At 42.3% G+C, this 24,547-nt stretch overlaps 1 protein-coding gene across 3 annotated transcripts in view; it reads right to left on the bottom strand.

Moving 5' to 3' along the window:
* The window catches only part of KDM4C (lysine demethylase 4C), a 283,487-nt gene that overhangs the window by 125,586 nt on the left and 133,354 nt on the right, over nt 1–24,547 (bottom strand). The window lies entirely within an intron of this gene.

The raw sequence follows: 24,547 nt of genomic DNA, 5'->3' as shown, positions 1-24,547 counted from the left end.
GTGTGTGTCTGTACATGTGTCATGTGTTTATGCATGTGAGTGATGTGTGTGTGTGTGTGTGTGTGTGTGTGTGTTTTCTATCATGTATATAGTGTATATATTATGTGTAATCTGCATGCTTTTGTATCTGTGTATCCATGTTGGTGAGTCTGTGTGTGTGTGTTAGTATGATTAGATGTATATATGTAAGGTGTGTTGTGTCTGCATGTTTGTGTATGTCTGCAGTATGTCTATTTGTGTATATATGTATACAGTGTGTATGTCTGCAGTATGTCTATTTGTGTATATATGTATACAGTATGTATGTCTGCAGTATGTCTATTTGTGTATATATGTATACAGTATGTATGTCTGCAGTATGTCTATTTGTCTATTTGTGTATATATGTATACAGTGTGTATGTCTGCAGTATGTCTATTTGTGTATACATGTATACAGTGTGTATGTCTGCAGTATGTCTATTTGTGTATACATGTATACAGTATGTATGTGATGAGAAGTTCACACTATGGAGGTGCAGTTATGCAGGAGATCCGTGAGGCTTGGGCTCTGATCAGCTGAGAATTCTCACATCAAAGATGATAGGTGTTGTAGTTGATATAACAGTATCATCAAATGAGATCATCAGATCTATTGAGGATTCCCTTAGAAACACATTATCCATTGATTTGTCTTACTCCTACGTCTACTACAACTCCTATCATCTGTGATGTGAGAATCCTGACTCAGCTGATCAGCGCCCAAGCCTCACGGATCTCCTGCACAACTGGGACCTCCAGAGTGCAAACTTCTTCTCAAGATCTTCGACTCAAAAATAAAGCTATAAGCAGCAGACACAAGTGGGATAATGCACCCCTCACCAGACTGCACTCCCTCCGGAGCAGCAGCAGTATTAGTGATAGGTAGGATAATGCCCCCCCTCATCTGACTGCACCCCCTCTGGAGCAGCAGTATATGTGATAGGGAGGATTATGCACCCCTCATCTGACTGCACCCCCTCCGGAGCAGCATCAGTATCAGTGATAGGTAGGATTATGCCCCCCCCTCATCTGACTGCACCCCCTCTGGAGCAGCAGCAGTATCAGTGATAGGTAGGATAATGCCCCCCCATCTGACTGCACCTCCTCCGGAGCAGCAGCAGTATCAGTGATAGGTAGGCTTATGCCCCCCTCATCTGACTGCACCCCCACCGGAGCAGCAGTAGTATCAGTGATAGGTAGGATAATACCCCCTCACCAGACTGCACCCCCTCCGGAGCAGCAGCAGTATCAGTGATAGGTAGGCTTATGCCCCCCTCATCTGACTGCACCCCCTCCGGAGCAGCAGTAGTATCAGTGATAGGGAGGATTATGCACACCTCATCTGACTGCATCTCCTACGGAGCAGCATCAGTATCAGTGATAGGTAGGATAATGCCCCCCCTCACCAGACTGCACCCCCTCCGGAGCAGCAGTAGTATCAGTGATAGGTAGGATTATGCACCCCTCACCAGACTGCACCCCCTCCGGAGCAGCAGTAGTATCAGTGATAGGTAGGATTACGCACACCTCATCTGCCTGCACCCCCTCCGGAGCAGCATCAGTATCAGTGATAGGTAGGATTATGCCCCCCTCATCTGCCTGCACCCCCTCCGGAGCAGCAGTATCAGTGATAGGTAGGATTATTCCCCCCTCATCTGACTGCACCCCCTCCGGAGCAGCAGCAGTATCAGTGATAGGTAGGATTATGCCCCCCTCACCAGACTGCACCCCCTCCGGAGCAGCAGTATCAGTGATAGGTAGGATTATGCCCCCCTCATCTGCCTGCACCCCCTCCGGAGCAGCAGTATCAGTGATAGGTAGGATTATGCCCCCCTCATCTGACTGCACCCCCTCCGGAGCAGCAGTATCAGTGATAGGTAGGATAATACCCCCTCACCAGACTGCACCTCCTCCGGAGCAGCAGTAGTAGTATCAGTGATAGGTAGGCTTATGCCCCCCTCATCTGACTGCACCCCCTCCGGAGCAGTAGTATCAGTGATAGGTAGGATTATACCCCCTCACCAGACTGCACCCCTCCGGAGCAGCAGCAGAGGCAGCACTAAAGTAGTAAAAATTCTTGTGATTTTATTCACACCCTCTAGCGCGATGTTTCGTTTTAGCTCTGAGTAAGGCAAAACATTGCACAAGAGAGAGTGAATAAAGTCACAAGATTTTTGACTACTTTGGTGCTGTCTTCGCTGCTGAATTATTGTACCAAGTCTCCAGGTTCTGTTGAAAGGACTGCAAGCGGCATCAAGGTGTATAAACCACCGCTAAAGTGACTGGCGGTATTGGGCTTGTAGCATGACCGCCCAAGGTGAGCAGCAAGGTTAGCCACTTACACACATTTGTTCTGCAGTAATAAGCTATGTGTGCCGCATGGTGTTCTCTCTCTTCTACTAGTAGATGTATAAAATGGCAGATTACATTTTAAAGCCAGGTTTACACGCTGACCACTGATATGCCTTTCATGATGGTCCTTTAAAGTCTTATTCTAGCCCAACACCTTATTGTGAGGCTAGAATAAACAGTCATGGGTCTCCTCTGCTGGAGATTGTAATAGAGGAGCAGACTAGATGGTAATTTTTTGCTTCATCTTCTGAGGCTGTGTTCACACATTAAATTTTTTATGTGTTTTTACAGCAATATTGTTGGAATTTCATTAAAGTTTCTACATAAATGGTGCAGTTTTACCACAACTGCATAAATCAGTAACAACTATATAAGTGACTGGCAGTGCACTAGTATTGCTGCTCACATACACAGCTCTATGCAAAGTCGCTGTACTAACGTGAAAGGTTTGGCGCTGATTATGTCTTTATATATTGGGTGGGCCCCAAGAATCAATTTCCCTGGTGGGCCAAGGTACCCCAGTCAGACACTGGATGCAGCAACATAGTGACGCTGCCACACAGGGAACAGAGTTAAGGCCCTACTACACGAAACAATTATCGGTCGTTACGGCCGATAATCGTCCTGTGTAACAGAACACAACGATTGGCGACATGAACGATGCCGGCTGATCGTTGTAGTCGTTTGTCTTTCAACAGAGCTCGATTGCTCCTCACAGTCGCCCCGTGTAATAGGGGCTTTAACTGCTTCCAGCTCTATTCTCACTGTAGGACGGGCACCAAACAGCTGATCAGCAGGGGAGCCAGGTATCGGCATCCTGCTAATGAACTGTGGATAGGGGATCAGTTGTTTCATCCTTGACAGCCTCTTTAACCCTTGATGATAAGCTGCTATTGTCAGAGAAACGCCATGGTTGTTGCACATTTCCTTTGCTTGAATGTAGCACTGCATTCTGCCCGTTTAAATAATATTTCTTTGTCATACTCAGCTGTAGAGAACCTTTACTTTGATGTCTTTTGTAGTATTGGGGTAACTGAAAAGGGGTTGTCCACATAAGAGATAAACTGAGTGCATTTAAAAGTGTCATACATGTACTGGTAGTTTTCCAAAAGTTTGAAAACACGGACGTGCACACTTATTGTGTATACACTGAAGGACTGTAAACACAAAAACAGAAGAAGACCACATGAATCAAGGACATGATGCAGCATGTGAGCAAGCAACTCAGGACATCACAGTATGCTATAATCATAAAAGACACTAATGTTTTCCCTTGAGTATTTCATCTGCATTATTATTCTGGGCCATGCTCTCTGTGCATCCAGGCAGTGGAAACAAAGCATAGCAGTCTTTCCATGATGAAATAATAGACCTCTATGGAGCACTGTGCACTGCTAATGAGGGTGACGATAAAAAGAAAATGTTGGTTATACAGAAAACCATGGAACACACAAAGGAGAAAACCATGAAGCATATTTAGCTAGAGAGACACTATAAATATTTATTTACTTGCATAGTCATAGATCTGGCTAGTAGATGAGACTAGAACTACGTTACAGACTATGTTGTATGCAGCCCTCACAGAAAAGCGTGGACGCTGCTAAGCAGTATACCACGTGACATATAAAAAGGCACACACATGGTGATGGCACACACGATGGCACACACATGGTCATGATCTCTCTGATGTCTGAAGAGTCACTGAATCTATGCTATATGCTTCTTCCAGAGACGCTGTGATGGAAAGATGATGTGACTCCATCGAATGACAGGCTGCTTTATTTTCAGTCTCTGCCATATTCATTTAAACCCCATTACACCCACTAGTATAGATCTATTTGGGTATTACACTGATGTTCTAATATAAAAAGAGATCTATCATCCTGGACATGTTCACTTAAATAATAAAAGCACAATACCAATACTGCAATTCAGATACAGCAGTGTACTGTCTCACGTAGTTAGTCTGCTATGTATACCTATAACCATACGCGGACAGTATCCTCAAATGAACTTTCCAAGACTGGGTAAATTAAACAAATGGAGAAGAATCCAATACTGAACCACATCTATGTCGGTTTTCTTCCAAGGCTTTAGAGGTTTTATCAAAAGCAAAGGCCAGCACAAAAAATTACAAAAATGGATTCAAGCATACACTAGTAAAATCCTACTTGCCACAGAATATTAAACTACTTCTGCTTGAAATTCCTCAATGTGCAAATACCCTTTGCTTACTGTACTTCAGGAGCTCAGGAAAGCCTCTCACTCTTTTTATTATAGAATAAAAAGCATTTTTCCACAGTCTGGAAGCACAGCTCGATATTTGAAAGGTACCACGAATCTCCTTAAGAACTATATCAGTGTCAGCAGTTTACAACGTGAATTACAGCGGACAGATTTTCTTTATTCCTTTCACAACGCATGACGCAAATGTCCATCAAGGCACAGCTTCGTCCCGCGCAGCTGCCGGCTGCTATCAATTGCTGTTGGCTAACAGCGGCATGTAAACGCTGTAAAAAAAATAAATAAAAAGGCACTGGTGGTGGTATAATGTGGGGATCAGGAAAGTGTTCATTCACTCTTACTGGGCTGAGCCTCAGTGGTGCTATGACGCTGATGCCAGCTCGACAATTGTTTATTATGGGCTTCAGCAGCCCTTAGTAAATGAGCGCTTTTTGCATAGATCAATGCAGTAGTGCATTGATCTGTATGAGCAATTAGCATATTGCTTATAGAGGTCCCCTATTGAGACAAATTACTATGTAAAAAGGTTTAAATCAGCCCCCCATGTTTTTACTTTTAAAAAAAAAAAAAAAAAACATATTTGCTATCATCCAAATCGCCCAAAATATAAAATTATCACATTCCTGATCTTGCACGGCGTATTAAACGGCGTAAGCATACACAAAAAAAACAGCCAAAGTGCAAAATTGCAGATTTTTGGTCACATCAAATCCAAAAACATTTGACCAAAAAGTGATCAAAGAGTCACATACATGCAAGTAAACTACTGATGAAAAGTACAGATCATGGTGCAAAATATGACCCTTAAAGGGGTTATCCAGTGCTACAAAAACATGGCCATTTTCTTTCAGAGACAACACGACTCTTGTCTCCAGTTCAAGTCCGGTTTGCAATTAAGCTCCATTCACTTCAATGGAACTAAGCAGCAAAACCGCACCCAAGCTGGAGACAAGAGTGGGGCTGTCGCTGGGAAAAAAGCGGCCATGTTTTTGTAGCGCTGGATAACCCCTTTAAAAAGAGATAGAATAGTAAGAAAGAATAGAGCAATTTTAAACACATTTAGTTTTTAGTTTTTTAAGGTTTTAAAAAGGTTATATAAAATGCTTATCATTCTAATCTTACTGACTTGAGGAACATTGATAACATGTCAATTTTTCCACAGAGCGAGCAGCGTTAAGTGCTGTACTCGGCTCTCTCCGGAGGCGCCATAGGAATGAATAGAGCCGCAGGTAACATACCCAACACACAGCTCTATTAATAACTAAGGAATCGGGGCTCAAAACAGAGATTGGCAGGGGGTACAGAGGTCTCTTACTTGTCCCACATCCTGTGGATAGGGGACAAGTTAGTTTTGCGTGCACAACCTCTTTAAGGCCCTATTACACAGAGCGATAATCTGCCTAAATCAGGCCGTTTTGACAGATTATCGATTCATGTAATAAAGACTATAATCGGCTGATGAAGCAATCATTGGCTGATCAGTGTCTTTACACATGTTGAAAATTCATTGGCCACCAACTATACATCGCTGCGTGTAATGGAGTAAAGTGTAATAAAACATAAAATAAAAAACTTTATAATACCATTTCACACTCTCCGCAGCCATTGCTGGAACTTCTGAGATGGTCTGCCAATCACTGGCTGTGGCACTGTCCCTTGTCAGTCAGTTATTGGCTGATCTGGGTGCAGAGATGGGTGTAGACGCATTCATAACGGCTGTGGCTCCTGGCGTCTGGACATCCCGCTCAGCCAATCAGTGTGCTAATAAATCAGGAATTTATTCTGATTGCCATTTGAGGAGGGAAGGAATTTTCTCCCTGTGATAGGGCAATTGTCATCTGCCTAACAGGGGTTTTTGCCTTCCTCTGAGTCAGCACAGTAGAGTTTTTGTAAGTTGAACTTGGTCTTTTTTCAACCTTAACTATGTATTGTGTGCACAGATGGGTGTTTCTCCATAGACTTTAATGTAGAACATGTATTAGATTCCAAATAAGTCTACTTTTATACCATTTTATTTTGTTTTTATTTCACTGTGTGAACATAGCCTAAAACACAAAACATTTCCATAAATGTGAAAACATGACGGTGCTCTAAATACGGAAATGGAGCTATGTAAGAACATGCTGTGCCATTCATTCTGATAAATGCATCTGTGGTCAGTGATCTATTAAGTGTTGGTATAGAAATACAGTATGTAGGAAAATGTAATACCTTTACAGTACAACAAATAGAAAGCTGCAGAAACTGTCCATTAAAACATGCAAAACTCATTTTTCGGTGCTGCCTGACTGACTAAATGGAAGTGGGAAAACTGTATTCCAGGGCACTGAACAAAGCAAAATTGAAAGAGGCACGACAGAAATTTTATTTTTTATTTTAATTCCACATCAATCTTTCTGAAACAAACTCGAAGAATTAAACATTGTATATCAGTGAAACACACTGTAGAAAAAAAAAGTTTATTTTATAGCTCAAACCATAACTTCTGTGCTACATAAACAGTGCAATTCAAAGTGCTATGTTGTTTACACAACTTCTATTAACACCAAAGGGAGTTAAAGGGATTGTTTCACGAAGCAAAGTTAATAAAAATCCACATCATATATGTAAACTATAGTAAAGTATATGATATCCCTGTACTGTTTTTTTCTCCCATGCATCCAATTACATCCTGGTTTCATCTCTGAATTGTGATCCTGCTGTGGTCAATCCTCCATGCTTGCAGCCTAAGTTGAGACTACCTGCCAGTGGACATCAGGTTAAAAGAATGCATGCACAAGGGGGATTAGTAAGTCGCTCTCTCTCAAATGGCACTGTCGCTCTTAAAGGGACCCATGTCGCTCTTAAAGGGACGGGACCCAAGTCGATCTTAAGGGGGCCCATGTTGCTCTTAAAGGGACGGGACCAATGTCGCTCTTAAAGGGACGGCACCCAGGGTTAAAGTTTCTCTTAAAAGGAAGTCACTGTTAAAGGGAAGCTTTTTTCAAGCACTATGTTTTTTCCTGAAAATGCAAATCTAGTTGTTTTTGCTATTAAAAATCAGACACATTTGATGATAAATCTTAGCCAATATGTGAATCCAGCTAAAGTTATTCTTCTTTGCCCAGCTATATTCAGCTAAATTATTTTTTCAGTCATGCTCTGCTTTATTCGGTTTGGAATATTATAATGGCTTTAAATTGATGTGTCAGTTAATACATAAGTCATGATGCCCTATAGAACAACACATGATTTACTCATTTTATAAAATATCTATATGTATTTTAAGGGTAATCCATCACATTGCTGGTGATCTGCAAGCCACCCCCAGTACCTCGTAGCTCTCCAGCGCTATGCCTGGTAGTCTGAAAAGGGTGGTATTATTAAAATATTGGTCTCAAATCCATGCTCCTGGTACCAATTAAGAAGGCATGTAGTTACACTTGTTTGGTTGTTTGAGAGTGAGTGGCTAGAGGAGGGCTGTGGGTGTGTGGGCCTCAGCAGGAGACCTTAGGCATCATCTTATTGCTGTGCGGAACAAATGCTTTAGGTCCACTGAAATCCAACTGGCCAATCTTTCTCTTACCAGAAATGTGTCACTGGGGGAGCGTAGAGTGGCCTCCACAACCATTAAATGATTGGCAGACACTACCAAAAATGTCAGGCCTGGCCAACATTACCATAACACGTACACTCAGGTTTGGGATTAACAATTACTGTATGTCCACTATGGTACCTTTAAATGGTGACTGTCATTACCAATAAATAATACAAAATCAGCAGAGGAGGTGATATACTACATCTTTGTAATTTACTTCACTAATTCTTTTGCCTGTTTTCTATATGAAACGTGAGACGCATGTTTTAAAAGAACACCAAAGAAAGAATCCTTCAGTCATTCACTGTCCCCTCACAGCAAATTTTTATTCCACTGGGAGAATGGAGTCCATACCATTGAAAATTGTTAAAAATAATAGATCATGCTTACCTGTCAACGCTCTCCTGGTGCCCTCCTGTATCATCTCTGGGTCCCCAGCTCACTGACAGTGGACACAGGGAGTGGTTGAGTGAGCTTACAGTGAGCCGGGGACTCAGAGGCAAGCAGAATGCCACCAGGGAAGCACAAACATGTAAGCATGGCCTCTTTATTATTTTTAACATAGCAGCTAAATATATTCACTATTACAACGCTATGGACTCCATTCTTACAGTGGAGAGAAAATTCTCAATGAGAATGGAGTGCTATAGACTTAAATGCTAATCAGAATCGCAGCGAATTTTACTGCAAGAAACTCGGTATGTGTAATAATACCCTTAAAGGTTTAAAAACTATAGGTTGAAAAAAATTCTGTGTCTTATTAGAATTACTTTCTCATGTCATATTATTTAAATGACTGCTAAGCTGGAGCTTTCATTCAAGATTTTAATAGACCTGTGTGGACTCCATTTGACGGTAAATAATTTCAAGTACATGATCATATAAAGAAGTCACAATGGAATTTAGTCAGGGGAAAAAAGCTGAGCAAGGACATACTACTATCAGATGCAATCATGCTATCTTTTGCTATCTCTAAAGACAATTACTGCTATTTTAATTCATGCTTTTATGATAGGTCATGAGCTTTTTGATAATTGCCAAACCAATTTGCTAATATTTAATCTTAAGGAAAACTCTGCCTGTTGATGTTATCATGAAACTTTTTCTGCAATACTGCATAATCCTAACACCCTCTAGTAGTCATTGAGTTTTATGGCTATTAAGAGTAATTAAAAGTTTTAATTGCTGAATCCAGAAGCTTTAATCAGCAGCAGAAAAAATAATTGAAGCAAGTCCCTAAATTCAGCATTTCTATTGTTTGTGCATTATCCCAAATTGCTTCCCATTCTGTTTCTGCTCTTCAATTTTAGGGTAAAAGACGACATTGTGTTTTAAGAAGTTCACTTTGTGATATAAAGAATTAAAAAAAAAAAAACACTAACATTAACGCGTTCCTTTGCTCCTGCTGAAAGTAAAGGCTTTGACTCTGAAAGATACATTATGAACGGGTGTATATTTTACAAACCTCAGTTATTTCTTTAATGCAGATATGGATAAAAATGAAAATTTTTGCAGCAGTATTTGTATAGATTATAGAAACTGCTGTGCATAATTCTCTGCAAAGACTTGTAATACCACACTGAAAGCAGAAATAAATATGGAAAAATGCGATAAGAGCTTCTGTTTTGATTCTGGATTCGTATTACCTGTATTAATAGTAGGGCAGACTTGCTGCCTTTTGCTTTGTCACAGTTCTGACTGGCATAACCTGTGAAATCTGGCTGACAGTGATACCAGTGCTTTCCCCAACTCATGTCCTCATAACTATTCATGTATGCTTAACCCCCCCCCCCCCCCCCTCCAAATTTATTTTATTACTCCTGAGGTCTAGATGGATTCTAAGTTCCGTGTTTAGTCGAACAATCACAATTACTAGTTCTGAATAAACACTGGTCCTGGAACAGGTATATTGGTTTAAAACCTACCTCAGGAATAGGTTTACCCCACAAAATAAAATAGTGCATTATTAAATTTCCTTTAATAATTCATTTTGGAGCTTTGTAGCAAGTAGTTTACTGCATCACAACCTTGCAAAGTATATATAGGTCATGAAGCATAAAGGTGTATGTATGTAGAGCACTCTCAGGAGCTGAGCATGCTCCATACTAAGTGGATGTCAGCTGCTATCTGCTGCAGACACCCACTGCTAATGAGTGACATAAGCATCCACGCTGCTGGTGATCATTTTAACCCTGAAAGTGTCACTGTAGTTATAATTTTCAAAATTTAAATTAACAGCAGATTAGATATTAAGCAAGTTTACAATTTAAATTTTATTTGAATTTTTTAGTTATCATGGAAAACATGGCACTTCCTGTTTTCTGACTTTTTTTCAGAGTCAGAAAACAGGAAGTCCCATGTTTCCCAGGCCATCTGAGCGCTCACAAAGAGAAGGCAGTCATGTGATTGATGGACATATTGAGCCGTGACTCTCTGTACTGACCGGAATGCCTGTGTTTAGTCAGCACGTCTAAAAATCTGCCTTCGGGATACTAGACCTGGATTTCTGGTAAGTTTAGCTTTGTTTTACAGCATCATAACAATGTATATTGCAAACTTGCTTTACTTCATATCTAGTGTTGATTTTGAAAGTTAAAAGTTAAATGCATCACTAGTGACTGTGGCATACAAATGACCTTGTGAGTGTCCAACCTTAAAACATGATTGTGGGTATCAATCAGTTAGTATGGCAGCGGGAGGCCATTACTAGGGTTCAGTTCCTGCCATAGTGAGCTGCAAAAATAGAAAAAAAAAATGGCTGACTTAAAGGACAATTTCGACGAAATTTTATTTTAGCTTATTTAACACACATTACAAAGTTATATAACTTTGTAATGTGGTTAAATACCCGGTCTGGCCCCCTTCCCCCACTTTCGGACCCCCGACCCCCCCGCCCGGAAGTTAAAGAATGTATACATTACCTATTATGATCGTCATGGTCCTCTTCTCCCGAGCGGCATCTGGTGACGACGACGTCAGAGCCGGGGGGCGGTCCGGGTCTTCTTCCTCCTCGGCGTCTTCATAGAGAGTGAATGGGACGGAAAAGGCTGCTGGTGCACATGCGCACCAGCAGCCTTTTCATTGGCTGGAGCGCATCACATGGCTTCCAGCTTGCTCAGCCCTGATTGGCTGAGGTTGCTGGAAGCCATGTGATGCGCTCCAGCCAATGAAAAGGCTGCCGATGCGCAAGCGCACTGGCAGCCTTTTCCATCCCCAGGACCTGAAAGTCAGAGACATCGCTGGACGGCGGTGAGGCGGACTGCGGGCGAATGGAGTGGCGATCGTCACCGGAGGGATGGTGAGTATGGTGTCTGTGTGTGTCTGTGTTGTTGTTTTTTTTTTGGGGGGGGGGGTCCCGCCGGAGTTGTCCTTTAACTAGCAGAAAACCGATGTAACTTATCTATGCATTAGCATCTTGCACCTACAAAAAACAGAAATCCATTTCCCTAGGAAAACTTGAATACCTAACAAGATTGAAATTATCCCCCAGGTAATACTATCGAAGTTGTCATTTTTTGGCAAATCAATGGTGCACAATAAAGCACTTTAAAAGGAAGAGTCCAACGATTTCTAAAATGTGGCAGCCGGAAGGGTCCGGGGAGATATTGATTACAAGTAGGAACCTACCTCTCCCGTGCCTGCAGTGAGCAGTGGTACCAGCTTCACGACCCCCATTGTGATGAGTTGTGATGACGTCATGTTCAGGGGAGAAAGGCCTGCTGCTCAGCCAATCAGTGACTGGAGCAGCGTCCCACTAGTTCAGTTCATTTAGTGGCTAGTTCATCAGCCAGGTTGTGACATGTCAGCGCTGGAGATCCTGGAGCCCAGTGGGGACCTGAGTCCGGTGTGGGCACGAGGGGAGGTAAGTTCTTACTTGTAATAAATTTTTCCCCTTTTCTTCTAAATATGGGACGCAGCACTATTTGAATTATACGTCAGGATTATAAAAGGGTAAAATGCCTATTTCTGACTAGAAGCCAATGAACATGCTCATTTTCTGTTAGGTATGCAGTAGCCTAGTACAGGCTCCACCAACCTGAATAAGGGGTCATTCACACGTTCCTTAGTCCACGGACCATACAAAGTCTGAAGCTGCACAGTGGAATTACAAACCTCCCAACATCATGTATCAAAATGATGCTAGGAGAGCTGAAAGTGTTTAAATCTTTTCAGGACTGTACTGATACAGCCGTGCAGCTTATTCCAGCCCTGTATAAAACAGAGCTGTAACACGGCTGTATACATTAAATCTTAACCTGATTATAATGGCCAATATGTGCCATGACAAAGTTTCAGGAGTTTCACTGCGTTAACACAGTGAAGAATGGCTGGATGGTGATAATATGATTTATTAATGCAATGAAGAGATGCAGTAATGGAATAAATAGATGCAGTACTGCAATGACGTGATCAATTACTGCAATTAAAGGATGCATTCACATTGCATTTTAATTGCGTTACTGCATGTGTGAACACAGCCTCTGGGCATGTGCTGAAAAAACACAGGGAAAAACTTACGGAAACCCACATGAAACACCACAGATGTTATATGTTATTTCACAAATGTAGGCTCTGCCGACTGTGATAAATAATTTTTTTAAGAAAAAAAATATATATATGTGCTGTATGTTTACGAATACCAGCTTATACCAGATACATTTGCAACACAATGCTTCTTTTCTATGAATATCAAAATCATGACGGTTTTGCTAAAAGGTTTGTAAATATTTGTTAAATGACCTTGAAAAGTGAAGAGCAAGGTCAATCGTGGCTCTGTTTGATGGCCTGTGACTAATCTTAAATTCATTAATAGACACTGCACATACAAAGAAAACAAATCTTAAAGTTTCATTTGTGTGGGTTCACATTCTTCCTATCCATTTACCAGAATATCTTTTCTCAAGGTCAAACCTAAGAGTGAGGTACAAACTTCATAAAACCCTTATCCAACACATGAAAGGGAGAGTTGTAGGAATTCCACAGCGATGCGTGCATATTTTAAGGACATTATGATGAATGGAAACACAAAAATGAAGTACGCCAAGGCTATCAGTATAATAGCATAACCTTTGTTGAATTTGTGCTGCACAGTGCTATCCTGTAAAGCTGTGTAAACAACTGATTTAGGTTATTCTGTGCAATGAAGCAGAATCAGTAATAATTTTACCAGATTAAAAGGACACTAAACACAGAAAAATGCCCTGAAAAATCCAAATGGAATCTGTCCACTCCATATGAAGTGTGGAGCCACAGACCCCAGCAGTTAGATCATGGGTCTCCAAACTGCGACCCACCAGCTGTTGCAAAACCACCATTCACATCATGCCTGAACAGCTAAAGCTTTGGATTTGGTTGTCCAGGCATGATGGGAAATGTAGTATTGCAACAGCTGGAGGGCCGCAGTTTGGAGACCCATGAGTTAGATCATAGGGCACAGTAAGATGAAACTAAGCTATGATCTAACTGCTCAGATCTGCAGCTCCATACAGAGCTGACAGATTTCCCTAGAAGTGTACCAGCCATTTGAAGTACTTATTTAGGGAAAGCTGTTCTAAGTGTGTACATAAGCAGCAGCACTATATGTGGCCATTATTAATCTGGTATATGGCACTGTTCAGGAGATTTCAAAATTTAAGCTCTCTTTTTACCTGGGCAGCATTAGTGTGTTCCCTGAGCTAGCTACAAGTCATAACCAGTAAATCCCAGTTCAATTCAAAGATCATTTTAAAGGAGGGGGTGGGATCATTTGATAACATAGGAAGGATGCATTTTTGTCTGGTAAGATATATTGCAGTTCTTATATTTGTTTGTATTATATATACACAGTTCAGATTTATACATCCCAGCATTTCTCTTAGGGCTGTGGAGTCGGTAAGCCGCAGCTCCGACTCCAACTCAGACTCCTGAATTTTATCAGGACCGACTCAGACTCCCGACTCCTGCTCCTTCATAAATGGCCAGTCATATACCAGGGGAGTTACTTATCACACTGGCTCAGCAGCTTCTACCTACATGATCCTGGGGCGACTTCTGAGGGAATAAAGGAATACTGCATATAAAACAGATTCTCCTGTGTGTGCAGTCTCCAGTCTCCATGTCCTGAACTACTCACAACTGGACTACATGGAGCAGGTGGTCTTTTCCTGCTGACAATCTTCTATGTTTCTAACTAATATTCACCATACACACAGAAACACTGCTAACAATGCCAGATACCTGTAATATATAGGTCAGCCATAGTGATATACAGGGGGTCACACATAGTGATATAGAGAGGGGTCACACATAGTGATATAGAGAGGGGTCACACATAGTGATATAGAGGTCACACATAGTGATATAGAGGTCACACAGTGATATAGAAGAACACTGTGGGGGCATGCAATAGCGCGCGCGCGCACACACACACACACACAGCCTGCTGCAGCCAAAGCATACACACACCCACACAGCCTGCTGCAGCTATAGCACACACACAGCCTGCTGCAGCCATAGCGCACACCACACACACACACGCAGCCTGCTGCAGCCATAGCACATATACACAGACACAGCTTGCTTCAGCCATAGCGCACACCACACACACACACACACAGCCTGCTGCAGCCATAGCACACATATACACACACACAGCTTGCTGCAGCCATAGTGCACACCACACACACACACAGCCTGCTGCGGCCATAGCACACACACAGCCTGCTGCAGCCATAGCGCGCGCGCGCACACACACACACACACACACACAGCCTGCTGCAGCCATAGCACACATACACACAGTTTGCTGCAGCAATAGTGCACACTACACACACACACACACACACACACAGCCTGCTGCGGCCATAGCACACACACACAGCCTGCTGCAGCCATAGTGTGCGCACACACACACACAGCCTGCTGCAGCCATAGCACACACACACAGCCGGCTGCAGCCATAGCACACACAGACACACAACTGCGGCCATAGAACACTGAAGAAAAACACACAAAAACACAAACAATCTTCTCCCAGAAAGAAAACACCACACTGAGGACAGAGGTAACTGTTACACTACTTATGTCTTCTCCTCCTCCTCCTCTATATGACACAGGATATCTTTATATTACACTGCTGCTCATATACAGTCATCCAGGAAGAGAACAGCACAGATCTCCTCCTACATAATGGACTCTTCCAGCTCAGAAACAAACTGCCAAATAGTGACCGACAACTTTTCCCCGACCACCCTTATGTAATAGACCAGTGTCCTATTACTGATATATTCCCGACCACCCTTATGTAATAGGGCCAGTGTCCTATTACTGATATATTCCCCGACCACCCTTATGTAATAGGGCCAGTGTCCTATTACTGATATATTCCCAGACCACCCTTATCTAACAGGGCCAGTGTCCTATTACTGATATATTCCCCGACCCCCTTATGTAATAGGGCCAGTGTCCTATTACTGATATATTCCCCGACCACCCTTATGTAATAGGGCCAGTGTCCTATTAGAATGTTGCTCATAATATATATTCATGAGCAAAACTTGTAAAATTAATATCAAAATTCAATTCTACATTTTCTAAAGATTTTTTTAAAAGCTGGAGTCAGAGTCGGTACATTTTTTTCCGACTCCAACTCAGACTCCAGCCAAAACTAGCTCCAACTCCGACTCCACGACTTCGACTCCACAGCCCAGATTTCTCTCAACATTTTCTTTTCTTTGCTCCAACTTTGTGCCATAATATGATTACCCTTGCATCCCTTCAGGAGTAATGCAGTTTTAGGTTATGCCCCACACAGTATTTTTGCACAGTATTTCGGTGCAACCAAAATCAGGAGTGGATTAAAAACACAGAAAAGCTATGTTAACACACTGTTGAAATTGAGTGGATGGCCGCCATTTAATGGCAAACAACAGTTGTTTTAAAAGTTGGGAATTACTTGCCATTGAATGACGGTCATCCACTCAATTTCAACAGTGTGTTAACATAGCTTTTCTGTGTTTTCATTCCACAAATGGTTTTGGTTGCACAGTACTGACCAAAATACTAAGCAAAAATACTGTGTGGAAACATAGCTTTATAATATAATTCTAGACATTTAGTGGCACACTTATCAATGTTTGTGCCTAGCAATATGGGCAGAGAGGATAGGGACGGGGAATGACAAGACAGAATTTATACATTTTTGCGCCCAAATTAGCCAAAAAAAAAAAACAAGCCTGATGCGCACGCCTCTTGACAAATCCAAATTTAAAGTTAGGTTGTCTGGAGGAGGCGCAGTAGTTAAACCCACTCAATACAAGGCACATGTTTACTGTGCAGAGGCATAACCTAAAGCTGGTGTGCCCCAGAGCACAATATGTCTCATCTACTTTATATTACCGGCCTGCTCATGTGGGGAAAATAGGCTTTACAGAAGAAAAAAAAAAAATTAGCCAACATTCCTGTCACACTGCCTCCCTAAAGCATGCTTAAAAATACAGCAGAGTTAAATGTCTCATAGTCTATTGATGCAAGTTTTTTGTTTTTGAAAACTATGTAAAATTACTTTTAATGCTTAATCTGGATTGTGAAAGTCAAGTCTATGAGTAAGTCCAACTGAGGCCGAAACGTTGCCATCTTTATTGCTTTTCACAGGGGAATCTATAGTATGAAGCTGATGTATTTCTGTTACCCCAACAGACAACCTTACACACCTATAAATTCTGGTTAATACCAAGCAACCGCAACTTTCGGTCTTTGGTTGTACTGCAACCATTATGCATCTTACTTCAGTCCTGCAAGCTTGCCTGCATGGGCCTAGTAGGTTAAATCAGTCTACTTAGCTATATTTGAAACAATTGTAAGCATTGCTTTGAATAAACCTTTGAATAAACCTAAGTTGTCACATTACATACTGATGTAGGAGAAGTGGATATGACATCTGTGTTCATTATATCACCCACTGCTTCATATGAATTGAAAGGTCATTAAAAAGGCCAGTGAGAGAAATCATGCAATCTTCTCGATGCTCGAAGCCACTGCAGACAGTCAGGAAAAACCGAGGAGCTAACTGTATTATTATCAAGTCTAAAGCCTGGATCAGATTGAGCTGACAGTGAATATGTGAGAGATGAAAGCTTATCTAAACCCTACCAGCAGCAAAAACTCAGATTACTTTTCTAGGATTTATACTTGTGGAGACAGCACTGTAACTCTAGCAATATGTCATCAAGTCATCATTCTATTCATATGGTCATTTCCAAACTTTGTTATATTAAAGCCTTACAAAGAATACACCTTACTTTGGTAAGATGCATTCTCTTTGGGTTTTCCATTTACCCCTTAATTGCATGAAGAAAAAACTAAAATCTTAAAAAAGGACAACTCCGGTGGTCAAAAAAAAACCACATACACATTTTATACTCACTATCTCTCCAGTGACAATCACCGCTTGATTCTCCCGCAGTCCTGTCAGCATCTTCGGATCTCCCTCACTTTCGGAGTCCAGTGAAGTGAATGGGAAAGAAATGGCTACAGGTGCACATGTGCACCGGCAGACTTCTCATCGGCTTGATGGCATCACATGGCTTCAAGCATGCTTAGGGCCCTATTACACCAACAGATTATCTGACAGATTTTTTTTAAGCCAAAGCCAGGAATGTATTTGAAAAGAAGAGAAATCTCATTCTTTTCTTTATTACCTGTTTTCTGTTTATAGTCTGTTCCTGGCTTTGGCTCAAAAAAATCTGTCAGATAATCTGTTGGTGTATGAGGGTCCTTAGTCAGTGAGGGCTGAGCAAGCTGGAAGCCATGAAATAGGTAATTAACATATATTAGTAAGTTATGCTACGTTTACACGGAACGATAATTCGCCCGATTGTACGATTAACGATGTCTGAGTAACGATTTTTTTTCATAACGATCAGCGTTTAGACGGTACGATATATCGTACGAAAATTCGTTTTGCGATCTCTTAAGCCAATCTCACACTATATTCTTGTGGTGAAAAAAGTGCCATAGACTTTAGTCAAGATCATTAATTTAGTGGATTTCACAGCGAAAACCGCTGTGATACAGTGCATGTGAATGGACCCTTAACTAATGTGCACAAACCTAGCCTCACAGGTACAGAGATAGTCCTAACAGGTTGCCTCAGCTTTACAGACAAGAAGGGCAACTAGTATCACAGTCAGCAAATGTATTAAAAAAACAAGCATACTCTCCATGAGCTTTATTTGACTGACAGGGTTTTTTAGGCCTATTAATGCTACCTGCAGATGGCTAGCAACCAACTGATGACATGTACTTCTCATGTCTTTTATATAACATTTGGAGTAAACAAGGGTGCTCTGCTTTGGCTGTGTGGTGTGTTTGGTTTGGGTCTGTAGCTAATTAACACCTCTGTACTCCTCCAACCGCCCTCATAACAAGTACAAAGCCCACATAGTACATCAGGAATTAACAAATTGTCAAGTCAGATTAAAAATAAAATGTAACCAAATACTAAAAAGTAACTGAAAGGTGAGAACAGTAAAATGGTAATTAACAAATATTGTAAAAATTAGATAATATACTCACAGGGAATCTTTCAGCTGTAATTTACGTTCCAACCCCCTGACACTGCTAGATAGCTGTTGGATCAGAAAGACACATGGTATTTTTCATATATCTGTATGCAATTCCAGAATGTAGACAGTGCTTTTATTATATAGTAAGAAGAGTCAAAGAGGCTTTCCTGAGCTCCTGAAGTGCAGTGAGCTGTAACCTTTCCTTACTCCCCCTCCCATACCTGATCTTGCTTGGGACTCAGCTTCCAGGTTTCAATCAAGCAGAGAGAGAGGAAGCATTCCAGCTTGCAGCATATCGAGAGTTTGGAAAAGGTCCTGTGACTCTTTGTACTATAGAATTAAAGCATTTCTCTACATCCTGGAAGCACAGATAGATATATGAAAGGTACCATGTATCTCCATGACCAAACAACTATTTAACAGAGTAAGCAGTTTGGAATTATGAATTACAGGTGACAGATGGCCTTTAAGCTGGGGTAAAGGTGTATTCCCATCTCCACTAACATAATTATAGGCAGGGGCATAGCTAGGATTCATGGCATAGCAAAAAAAAACAAAAAAACAAAATCAAAACCTGCATGTAGCCCCCTCCCCTATGCACAACACATATATTATATTATATTATATATATGCACTGCATATATATAATATAATATTATATATACACATACATATATATATATATATATATATATATATATACACACAGGCTGGGTGATGTGGCCAAAAAATAAAATCTCTTGTAATCAGAGGCAGAATCCAGCCTGCAGCTACAAAAATACAAAAGTGACTGGAAGAGCAGAGAGCCAATAGCTGTTTGCGCTGTCAGTCCACTGTATTTAACTATAAGGGCCCATTAGGAGCCTTTATGGTTAAATACATAGGTGCAGGAGCAGATTACCTTCTACTTATCCCTTAGGTACTGCAGTATGTAAGTGATCCAATGTTCTCTTACATGCTGCAACACAAAACAAAAAAAGTTAAAAATAAAGACAAGGAGATCTCTACTTCACTGCTCATGCACTGATAACCCCTGACCCCTGCATGGAGCTCTGGAGAACAGAGCAGTGAAGCAGAGATCTCTTCTTGTACTTGTTAACCCTTTTTTAGGTTGCAGCATGCAAGTGAACACTGGGTCACTTACACACTGCAGTACATAAGGGGTTAAGCAGAAGGATGGCTCTTATCTTCCCTAAGCATCCCTGGACCCCCCATCCTGCATGGACCCCATAGCAGCTGCCTGCCCTGCCTTTATAGTAGCTACAACACTGGTTAAAGGCTACACCGGAGGAGGGAGAAAATCATTTTTTAAATCAACTGGTGTCAGAAAGTTATACAGATTGTAAATTAACAGAATATTGAAAGACTTGAAATTTTAAATAGAAGTAACTTACAAACCTGTATAACTTTCTGAAACCAGTTGATTTGAAGAAAAAAAAAATTCTTGCAGAGTTAAATATTTATAAATATAGGCCTATTTTGGGCCGTAATGACAAAGCCATTTTCATACTTTTTTCATTGCCGCCTTCCAAGATTTGCAGCGTTGTTTTATGTTTACGTTTTTTTTATGTTTGTGTTTTTTTTTTAATAACGCCATTTTCAGATTCATAAAACCTATTAATTTTATTAACCCTTTTTTGGAGGGATAATACAAAAAAGTTTTATTTTTATATTTTTTTTTCAATCCAGTGTGCTGTAAAAATAACATAATAAATGTATTCTATTCAACTACTATCACTTTGGCACAATAGAAACTATTTTCCTTTAAAAAATAAAAAACACCACAAAAACTGTTGCCACATTGCAAGATCCATAGCGTTCTTATCTTTCACGTGACAGAGCTGGTTTGGGGCAAATTTTTTGGGGGAAGATGTATAGCTTGTATTGATGCCAAGTTTTACATATATATGACTTTTGGATTTCTTTTATGATGTTTTTAATCTTAGACAGATTGAAAAAATACAGCAATTCTGGTGCAGTATGAACAGTGATATAATTAAATAGCTTGGGATGTTACAGACATGACAATGCCAAACATGTATTGGTTTTGTGTGTTTTACATAACATTTTACTATATGTGGGGAATATAATGCATTTTTATTATTAGGGAAGAGTGGGGGGGGGGATTTTTTATGTTTCATTTTAAAACAGCTACTAAAGCAAGACCTTTAACTCAAAGGTGTACAAACTTCCTACTGTTGCTATTTTCACAAGGAGTATTACATGGCCCGATTAGGGTCCATTTACACAGAAAGATTATCTGACAGATTATCTACCAAAGATTTGAAGCCAAAGCCAGGAATGGATTTGAAAAGAGGAGAAATCTCAGGCTTTCCTTTATGACCAAATTTCTGTTTATAGTCTGTTTCTGGCTTTGGCTTCAAATCTTTGGCAGATAATCTTTCTGTGTAAATGGATGCTTAGAAATGTAAAAGAGTGCCAATCTGCTAAATCAGTGGTCGTTCACTGAGCCTATTAACTGTTAGCAATTTTGTCCAGCCCTTGCTTTAATAGGGTAAAATAATAAAATATATATGTTACCTCTTCACGCCCCATAGAGTTGTCCGGGCTTCTCCTCACAGCCGCCGATGGAACTTTAGACAGTGAAAGGCTGCTTAGCTTATGACTGGCCACGGCAGTCCCGTCCTGTGATTGGCTGAGCAGCCTGTCACTATCTAAAGTTGCACCAGCAGCTGCGGGGAGAAGCCAGAAAGACACATACATACTTTATTATTTTTTTTTACATAGTCATCAGAAGCGCATCGCTATTACATGTAGCGATGCACAGTCTGCGGACGATAACTTTAGATCAGGATCAAAAGACATGATCAGCCGTAGACTCACTAATCCACTCTTGTACCTGCTTCGATTGATAACCTGCTGCCCTTAGTTAAAGCCCGCCTTTAGGCATCCACAAGGTTGTGTCACTCACGCGTAGGTCAAACACAGTCTCCTGATCTGCCCCATTAATGTTTGGAGTTGTTTTTCACTCAGATGCAAGCAAAGGGGATTGTGGGAAGGTGTTTGCACTGTTGCATGGCAACAGATGGGTCAAAGTTTAAAGAGGACCTGTCACCCCCCGTGCCGGGGTTACAGGCTCCAAACCCCCAGCTAGATCCCCTTATACTGACCTCATCTCACAGAGTCCCGCTCCCGGAGCCGGTCCCGGGACGGAGATATCCTGGTCAGAAGCCGGCGCTTCTCCATTCATTCTCTATAGACGCCGGACCTATCTCCACAGCACGTGTGCCGACTTCTGACCACGATATCTCCGTCCCGGGATCGGCTCCGGGAGCGGGACTCTGTGAGATCAGGTCAGTATAAGGGGATCTAGCTGGGGGTCAGGAGCCTGTCACCCCGGCACGGGGGGTGACAGGTCTCCTTTAAGGAGGAATATATGAAGTGATTAAATACATAGGGGAGAAAAAAGTGTACAGGGATCTAAGTTACTTTACTAACAGCAGCAGATTTGCTCTCTTTAAATATATGTATGTGGTATACATCTGATTATACCTTCTTTGCGTCATGACACATCCCCTTTAACTAAACAATGTTCATGAATGAAAATCATGTCATACAGTCTGTCTATGGGAGGGCTTGTGCGCCTCCGCTCAAAGAATTAACATGTCGTGATGGGCGGTTGGGGGTGCATTTCGCACAGAATCTCAGCACCGATTTTGTATTGTGAACAGGGCCTAACCAAGAATTTCACCGATTAAAAATACCTAGTGGACATAGAACATCACAAACCCCTATCTTTCAGTTTAACAGTAACCTATGAACTAGTCGTATCATTCTTAATGGGAATTTGTCTGCTGCAGTTCACGTTTCAAACTGCTGACACTGTTAGATAACGGTTAGATCAAGGAGACACCTGGTACCTTTCAGATATTAGTCTGTGCTTCCAGAACATAGAAAAATACCTTTTATCTATACAAAACTAGTCAAAGATGTTTTCCTGAGCTCCTGAAGTGCAGCAAGCTGCAACAACTCCTTACTCCTCCCTCCCATACCTGAACCTGCTTAGGACTCCGCTTCTAGCAGTCAATCATGCAGGAAGGAGGGAGGGGGAGGCATTACAGCTTGTTGCAAAACGGGAGCTTAGAAAAGCCTCACTGACTCCTTGTAACAGAGAATATAAGCAGTTTTCTTCATTCTAAAAGCACAGACTGACATATGAAATGTCCCATGTGTCTCCTTGTCCTAACATCTAACAGTGTCTGCAGTTTGGAAAGTAAATTACGGCTGACAGAATCACTTTAAGGTTACAAACACACTTACCGGATCTGCAGCGAGTCTCCTTGCTGCGTTTTTGCAGCGAGACTCTCTGCAGATCCCGGCCCTATACTTTCAATAGCAGAGAAACTCGCAGCAGGAATGTACATCCCTGCTGCGATTTTGTCTGCAGCCCGCCCCATTAACCCCCCGGCCGCCGGACATTATACATTACCGGGTCCCCGTTCCTGCTTGCTTCGGGGCTCCCGGTGTCTTCACAGCCCGCCCGGCCAATCAGTGCGCTGCGGCGGGGCAGCGCACTGATTGGCCAGGCGGAACGTGCCGGGAGCCGCTGAAGCAAGCAGGAGCCGGGATCAGGTAATGTATATCGCCCCCAGCCCTGCAGCCCCCGACCGCACGATCGCCCGCAGCCCCGCGCCGCACGATCGCCCCCAGCCCTGCAGCCCCCGGCCGCACGATCGCCTCCAGCATCGCAGCCCCCGGCCGCACGATCGCCCCCAGCGGGCGATCGTGCAGCCGGGGGCTGCGGGGCTGGGGGCGATCATGCGGCCGGGGGCTACGGGGCTGCAGGCGATCGTGCGGCCGGGGGCTGTGGGGCTAGGGGCGATCGTGCGGCCGGGGGCTGCAGGCGATCGTGGGGCTGGGGGGCTGCGGGCGATCGTGCGGCCGGGGGCGATCGGGGCTGCAGGGGGGCGGGCAGGATATACATTACCTGATCCCGGCTCCTGCTTGCTTCGGCGGCTCCCCGAAGCAAGCAGTAACGGGGACCCGGTAATGTACAATGTCCGGCGGCCAGGGGGTTAATGTGGCGGGCTGCAGACAAAATCGTAGCAGGGATGTACATCCCTGATGCGAGTTTCTCTGCTATTGAAAGTATAGGGCCGGGATCTGCAGCGAGTCTCCCTGCAAAAACGCAGCAAGGAGACTCGCTGCAGATCCGGCAAGTGTGTTTGTACCCTAAAAACACTTTTTAGTCAGTTTTCTAATGCCTGCTCTAAGACAAATCTCTGGACTCTGCTTCATAGCTTAATGTAGCAGCTCAATTAAGATGGATGCCCTTGAACATAAAATACACAGCGCACACACACACACACACACACAAAAAAAATCCGCATATAACCAATGCGTTTGAAAAACTAACAAACAGATATACCATATTTTCCGTTGTATAAGGCGACTGGGCATATAAGAAGACTAGAGATGAGCGAACCGGGTTCTGGTTCAAGTCCATCTGAACCCGAACGATCGGCATTTGATTAGCTGGAGCTGCTGAACTTGGATAAAGCTCTAAGGTTGTCTGGAAAACATGGATACAGCTAATGACTATATCCATGTTTCCACATAGCCTTAGGGCTTTATCCAACTTCAGCAGCCACCGCTAATCAAATGTCGAAAGTTCGGGTTCGGATGGACTCTAGCATGCTCGAGGTTCGCTCATCTCTAAAGACAACCCCTGACTTTCAAGAAGATCGTCAGGGGTCCGCCTTACATGCCAGAAAATGTTAACCCCTGTATGAATGCAGCAGGGTTTACTAACTAAAGCCTTGCTGCAGTCAGGCAGGGGTTAACTGGAG

This window comes from Dendropsophus ebraccatus, chromosome 3 (genome assembly GCF_027789765.1).
Source record: "Dendropsophus ebraccatus isolate aDenEbr1 chromosome 3, aDenEbr1.pat, whole genome shotgun sequence".
NCBI classification, from domain to species: domain Eukaryota; kingdom Metazoa; phylum Chordata; class Amphibia; order Anura; family Hylidae; genus Dendropsophus; species Dendropsophus ebraccatus.
Note: the sequence above shows the minus strand (reverse complement) of the source record. Positions and strands in the feature narration are given on the sequence as shown.